We start from the raw sequence: 7,500 nt of genomic DNA, 5'->3' as shown, positions 1-7,500 counted from the left end.
GAAAATTTTTGTTGCTCTTGGCCGGCTTTCCCTTTTGCATAAAAAAAAAAAAAAATCTTTATTCACCGTAAGACAAATGATAAGATGATTGACGGACAAGAGTTACTGGGATCAACAGTGACAACAGTGACAAATCTTTAACTCTATTCAATCCATAATACCCGCCCGCCAGTAACAACGGTGTGGCAGCTCACAGGGCATCAACAAGACCCAGAACACTGTGAAACAAGACGCTTTGTGGGTTAAACAGACTTCAGCGACTGGTCCACGGTACTCAAGGTCACAGCGTGATACTCAAAGCCACAGCGTGATACTCAAGGCCACAGCGCGGTACTCAAGGTCCCTGCGCGCTACTCAATGCCACAGCGCGGTACTCAAGGTCACAGTGCGGTACTCAAGGTCACAGTGCGGTACTCAAGGCCACAGCGCGGTAATCAAGGCCACAGCGCTGTACTCAAGACCACAGCGCGGTACTCAAGGCCACAGCGCGGTACTCCTGGCACACAGCGAGGTACTCAAGGCCACATAAACATTTCATAACCGTGTTTTACTACCCCTTCGCTCGTGTCGCTAATATTGCCCTCACTCTACAGTGAACATCATCGCAAGAAGCAGCAAGGCGTGGGTGTGATACTGACGCCCACATGCAGCCACACACCCACCTCAACACCGCTCTCCACGACCCAGGTTTGACGGGCGCACCACCCACTAGCCACCCAACAACGCAGTCACCACCAGCCACCCACGGGCCACCCAGACAGGTACAATACGCACATTTATTTTCTTCGTCTTCCAGTCACGTGTACAAAATAACTCGAAATGTTGAGAATATTTATTTCACTTTATCATAATCTTTGTTAATATTCTTATTACACTTTAGATCCCCGGTGTGACCTGCCAGGGTGACAGAGAACTGCATGGAAGATACCAAGACATCGCAGGAGTGCATCTGTCATCGCTCATCTGCCCGACAGTGCTTCTCCCTTATCGTAGACACGACTTATAAAAAGACACGCTTTATTGTCGTTGACATTTAAGATTCATGCTCTGAAAAGTGTAGCAGGATTAGAAGATTCAAATTGTGATCAACTCCAGCTTTAACCAGAAGTTTAACCAGGAGATTACCAAACCAAGCCACAGCCATGGCAGACCCCACAAAAACCCTGAAACATGAAAATAACACAAATATTGTGAGTATCCCTATATTTTCTGGAGAGAGCAGCGACATAAACTTGGACAGTTATATCGCCACAGTGGAAGCCTATATCGCCAACAAAGGAATTAAGGACGACACACAGAAAATTGAAGCATTCAAGGCAAACATTCATCCCGACAAGGGCCGTGCTAGATCCATCATCAAATGCAGACATTTTGTAGAGGACTTAAAGACATATCAGGATTATGTGAGTGAGTTCAGGGAACACTTCCCCCTTAATATCCCCTCAGGATCATGGTCAAGCACCTGGCTATGACGAGGAAACCAGGCGAAGACACCACAGAATATTTAGTCTTTCTCAAAGCAAATAGAAGACACTATCAGGGGAACACCGTGGACCCACGCAAACAATGCCACTCTAGTTCTATTGCCTATGATGAGCAAAATGCTCGCGATGGCCCACATAATTAACGACAGCCAAGGGTCAGTAAGGGAAAAGTTGTATGAAGATCTAAACCACAATATACATCTAAGCCAAATTGACTATATGGTCAAAAAATATTTAGAAGACCCAGTATGTGTCGCCAAGAAGACAACGATCTCCTCCATCCCGGCACACTAGAGCCAGGACTCCAGCCACCAGTAAGACACACGCGCTCGCTAAGAACCTGAAGCCATTCAAAACACAGAAGGTTACTCCAGTGTTACACTTGCCGCAGAATGGGACATCTGGCGAAGGATTGCTTCTCACAAGCAATCTGCGAGAACTGCCAATGTCAAGGACACCTGGAGAATATGTGTAGGAATCCTCCTTGGTGTGTCTACCACCAGGGGATGGGGCACCGTACTACAGACTGTAGACGGGAATCTGCAGGACACACTAAATTTTCACCAGGCTTCCTACCTGTAGGTAGGGAACAGCCTTGCAGACAGCCCCCTCAGCAACAGCCGCAGCAGCAACAGTAGGAACACAAACTGTGTCTCCCGCACACCCAACACCTTCTCGGACAAGCAAACGGCCGCGTGAAATGGGTCTGGACTGTGTCAGATCTCACTGTACACACACCCGCATTAGTGGGGGGCCTTATGTAGAAAATTGGTAAGAATTGTGCATTTTGGGTTAAAAGCATGAAAATTGGCTTGAAGGTAGCTTTATACATACTTTTAAGATTTAGATATAGTGCCATCTCAGATTTGTCCCGTAAGTCCCATTTTTCAAGATGGCCGCCAAATATGTCAAATTATGTATTTTATGGTTATACAGCAATTATTTCCTATTTTATACCCAGTATGTAACGAAATGCTATGTAAACCCAATTTCTACTTATATAAGTATGCCTACAAACCATAAATATGCAAAACTCTGAAGTTTCATCACCAATTAGGCCTAATTACCATAATTTATTCATAAAACTTGCGAAAACGTTGATTTGTGATGTGAATTTCTAATATATACAGTATCAAGAATTTGTGAAAACCAGACTGCAGGACAAGACTGTCAGTATTTGATCCAATTCACAAGAATAAGTTTCCACTATTTAAATCTCCTCAGAAGAAGGCACCATCAAAGCTGCATCAACAAATTAAAGTAGCAAAGAAAGATGTGAGAGTCTTTTCAGACCTCTATGTGTCCTGCCAGGTCAGACAGGGAGATATAGCAACCTTCTTTGCTCATGAAAACCAGACCAAGCCACCCGCATTAGTGGCCCCTGGAGACAAACAGTCAACCAAATCAGATATCATGGAGGTCTTGGAAAGCCTAATTGAACCTAGTCTACTGTTGCCAGCACAGCCTATGTTTTAGATGGACCAGCCATCATTCATATGCTGATCCCAAACCTCAGTTGTAAAACCTTTGGAGACTATGCCAAGTTAGTGTTCCAACATTATGTACAGGAGCTACTGGAGAGTTCAAATCGGGTTGACATTGTTTGGGATGATTATCTTGAACATAGTCTGAAATAGGCAACTCGAGAAAATCGAGGAACAGGTCAGCGTAGGAAAGTGATGGAAAACACTGTGCTGCCTTCAAACTGGGTCTCCTTTCTAAATGTTCCGGAGAACAAAAAGGAACTTTTCCAGCTCCTTTCTGAATATGCAAAAAGTATGCACATTCCTGAGGGCAAACAGGTTTTTGCAACATCTGGCAGAAAAGTCCTCAGCAAACCAGCTGGTCTTGACATCAGTGATATGTCACCTTGTTCTCATGAAGAAGCCGACACACGGATTTTTGTGCATTACAAGGATGCAGTTGACAAGGGTCACCAGTCTGTTAAAGTTCGAACAGTAGACGGTGATGTTGTAGTAATTGGGGTAGCAGTGGCTTCTTTCATGAATGCTGACATGTGGATCGTATATGGAACTGGTGACCATCGACGTATCATTCCAGCTCACAGCATTGCACAGGCACTTGGTCCAGTCAAAGCTAAGTGTCTGCCTGCCTTCCATGCCTTTACAGGCTGTGATACTGTGCCATCGTTCCAGTTGAAAGGAAAAAAAGTCATTCTGGAAAGCCTGGGAATCTTTTGATGGTGTGACTGAATCATTCCAGTCATTACAGGACAGTCCTGGTCTGTTTCCAGAGGAGATCGTCAGAAATCTGGAGAGATTTGTTATTCTTGTATATGACAAGAACAGTGTAGATGTTGATGTGAATGCAGCAAGAAGGAATCTGTACTCCAGGAAAAACAAGGCAATTGAAAATATCCCCCCAACCAAAGCAGCTCTTGTGCAGCAAGCAAAAAGAGCAACATATCAAGGTGGCCATGTTTGGGGTAATTGTTTGATCTGCATGCCAAATCTGCCTTGTCCCTCAGAGTGGGGATGGAAGAAAAATGAAGCTGGGGTATCATTGTGGACAGCTTTAGCAGATGTACCCCAGGTTTGCTTGGAGTTGAAGAGATGTGGTTGTAAAACGGGATGCAAAACAAAAAGATGTACCTGCAAAGGACTGAACTTGAAGTGCACAGGTTTTTGCACCTGCAATGGAAATTGTTATAAAACATAAATGACTCATTTGTATCAACTGAGAGATTTGAATTTTTCTATTAAGATATTGCAAAGAACTTTCATATCAGAGTGATTTTACCTTTACGGTTTATTTTCCTTAGATAAGATTGTTGAGATATGATAGGAGCCAAATTGATATTTTGAATACATAAATCATTGAATGTAATTTTGTAAACCTAAAAGATCTTTAATTTGACTAAAAATATCAAAATCGATTGTCAATATCCTAAAGATAAGAAGATGAGATTGGATAGTTATATTTTTATCAATTAGAAGTTATGAAATTGGGTTTAGTGTTTCCAAGGTACATATCATTTTCATTTGTCTTGATTATTGTTGCTCAGAAAGCAATCTAGAGTGAATATTGATATTTTTCAACATGTTTCCTTTTTCACATTATTAAATGGAGCTTATTCAATTTTGTTAACCATTAGCAGTCTGTTTATTTTTAAGATTTAAGATTTGTTTTTTTACAAAACATTAACTTTGTAAAATAACTTACCAAATCAATGGATTGTACATTTAACATTTATAGTTTCGAATACAATTATAAATGTCATGAATAAACATATTAATATCGAATACATATGGCATGACACCTGATTTACAAAAATTTGCATATAATCAAAATACTTTCAGATAACTTTAAAGCTACTTTCATTGATTCCGTACAGAAACGCATACCATATATATTTCATTTCTTAAAATGAATAAAGTACTTTTTGAAGTACGGCTTTTAATTTTTTTCATAACTAATTATGTTAATTAAGGTAATTAACATAACATAATTATGTGACATATATGTCTGCTCAGACTTTTAAGCCTTGATTACATCTCTGCAACACTAGAACTTATCATGTCCAATGATTTAAAACACTTATGACCAATTTTCAATGCATTTGAATCATTTGGTATGCAATTTTATGTGAATTTAGCATTTTGTGGCGGCCATCTTGAAAAATGGCACTTAAGTGACAAATCTGAGATGGCACTATATCTAAATCTTCAAAATATGTTAAAAGCTACCTTCAGACCAAATTTCGTGCTTTTAACCCAAAGTGCACGATTTTGAAATAAGGTCCCCCACTACATGGGGCATTACCGCACCGAGGCGAGAAGATCACACTCATGACAACCCCAAGGACCATGACAAAGAAAGGGAAACCGTAGTGACCACCCAGGACACAGCTACAGGTTCACTTACAGAAGCCAGGGTATGTGATAAACACAGTCGTATTTTTCTCGACACAGGCGCCATGATGAACACTATTAGTACAGACTATCTAAGCAAAATTAAATCTTTCATCATTGTCATTGCCGCAAAGTACAACCAATGCCTCAACGTGAAAATGTTGAGGCATTGGTTCTACATTTTCCAAACAGGACAGCTGTATCTGTGGTGCGCCCTGAACTCCACCCAGAGATTGCCTCAATAATTTGTACCTGATCAGTGTGAATTACTCGCACATTCAAATAGATTGACAACACTTGAAAAGAGAAAGCAGACACTTACTTTGAAAGACAAAAATGTTACTAATAGAATTAGTGCAAATATTCCCAATTCAGAAATAGCCTGGAACAGCATAATGCTTTGGCAAAAGTAGCATGTTAATATTCACTGGTACTGGTGTTGGTACAATATTCTACATGTATAACATATTTAATCACCTAAGAATAGTGAAAGGTGTATTCGCAATGCCGTCACCCTGCCATAGGACGGTAAACACGGTAAAGTGAAAAAAAAACCCTGAGTAAATTGATAGTGTTATATACATTGAAATGGAATATGTTGTATTATATATATATATATATATATATATATATATATATATATATATATATATATATATATATATATATATATATATATATATATATATATCAAACAAGAGTGGAAATCGCATGTCAATATTACAATGGAATATAAGACGTAGAATAAGATGAAATGTAAGATATTAGGAAATTTATTGTAATATAAGACTTGTCGAGACGACAAGCAGTGGCTGAGCGAGCCTTGTAACAGGCCTCTTAATGGCTGGAAATAGACCTAAGGTAGTTGAATTAGCAAGATTGAATGCACATATAATATTCTGAACGGTAGGGTGAAGGGCACACGGCGTGTGGGCACTTTGGCAGCCGCCAGCCGTGACACACCGCTGCCAACCTTCTTGTCTGGCACACAGCGATAAGGTTACCACTAGCTCAGCTCGTTAGGTACAAACACCACACTATTGGTGGGGCATAATGCACGTCACAGTCAGACAGCCCCGTGACTGGCCAGTTACTCGTGGTGGACGTCACAACGGTGTTAGTGACGCCCACACTGCAGGGTTCCATGGCAGAATGTCGTCAGTGAGTAGAGCAGAGCATCAACTACCATCAACTGCCGTAAAGCCCTGTCACGAGAAAAGACTTAAGTCGTGACAAGGGACAAGGCGAGAAGCACTGACGGTGACACAGTGAAAGGCAGTGAAAGACAGAGTGTGTGAGTGACAGAGTGAATTGACCGCGGTGGTGTGTCAAAACTGTTACCCACTTGAGAAATATATTTTGTTCATTAAGAGACAAAAAGGAAAATCCATCTTTATTCAACCCAAGACAAATTGATGAGGTGATTGACTAAATAGTTACTGGGATCGACAGTGACAACAGTGACAAACCTTTAACTCGATTCAATTCATATCCCCATAATAGGTCAGTCAGTTAGTCAGTCACCCAACCAGCCAGTCAGTCAGTCAGCCAGTCAGTCAGTCGGCCAGTCAGTCAGTCAGAAAGTCAGCCAGTCATTCATTCATTCATTCATCCATTCAGTCAGTCAGTCAGTCAGTCAGTCAGTTAGTCGGCCAGTCAGTCAGTCGGCCAGTCAGTCAGTCGTTCAGTAAATCAATCAGTCGTTCAGTAAATCAATCATTCATTCATTCATTCAGTCAGTCAGTCAGTCAGCCAGTGAGTGAGTGAGTGAGTGCATCCCTGTGATCCGTGTTGTGGAAAAAAAATTGGAATGATTGGCGTGTTTTCAAAAATTACTGATTCCTCCCACTCGCTCACTCCTCCTCCTCCTCCTCTTCTTCTTCTTTCTCCTCCTCTTCCTCCTTCTTCTTCGCCCCCTCCATCCCTTCTCCTCCTTCTTCTTCTTCTTCGCTTCCTCCTCCTCCTCCTCCTCTTCGTCACTATATATTTGTCACGGCAACCTCTTTAAAATCTCTCTCTCTCTCTCTCTCTCTCTCTCTCTCTCTCTCTCACCATAACATTCACTCCAAGATGTCTCTTCTCTCATCTCCTCTTCTTCCGCCTCCTCCAATTTCCACTACACCTTCCTCCTCCTCCTCCTCCTC

At 41.4% G+C, this 7,500-nt stretch overlaps 1 protein-coding gene and 1 long non-coding RNA gene across 2 annotated transcripts in view; one reads left to right on the top strand and one right to left on the bottom strand.

Moving 5' to 3' along the window:
- Positions 1-4,714, top strand: part of LOC123505873 — a 4,969-nt gene extending 255 nt beyond the window's left edge. Inside the window, exons 1-3 of the long non-coding RNA XR_006675281.1 lie at positions 1-511; positions 594-761; positions 881-4,714. The exon at positions 1-511 is cut by the window's left edge and continues 255 nt beyond it. This is a non-coding gene — a long non-coding RNA (uncharacterized LOC123505873). The remainder of the gene's footprint in view (positions 512-593; positions 762-880) is intronic.
- Positions 1-7,500, bottom strand: part of LOC123505872 — a 53,964-nt gene that overhangs the window by 10,010 nt on the left and 36,454 nt on the right. The gene's annotated exons all lie outside the window — the stretch shown is intronic.

The sequence above is a fragment of the Portunus trituberculatus genome, chromosome 18 (assembly GCF_017591435.1).
Source record: "Portunus trituberculatus isolate SZX2019 chromosome 18, ASM1759143v1, whole genome shotgun sequence".
Classification (NCBI taxonomy): domain Eukaryota; kingdom Metazoa; phylum Arthropoda; class Malacostraca; order Decapoda; family Portunidae; genus Portunus; species Portunus trituberculatus.
This window is presented reverse-complemented; position numbering and strand designations above follow the sequence as displayed.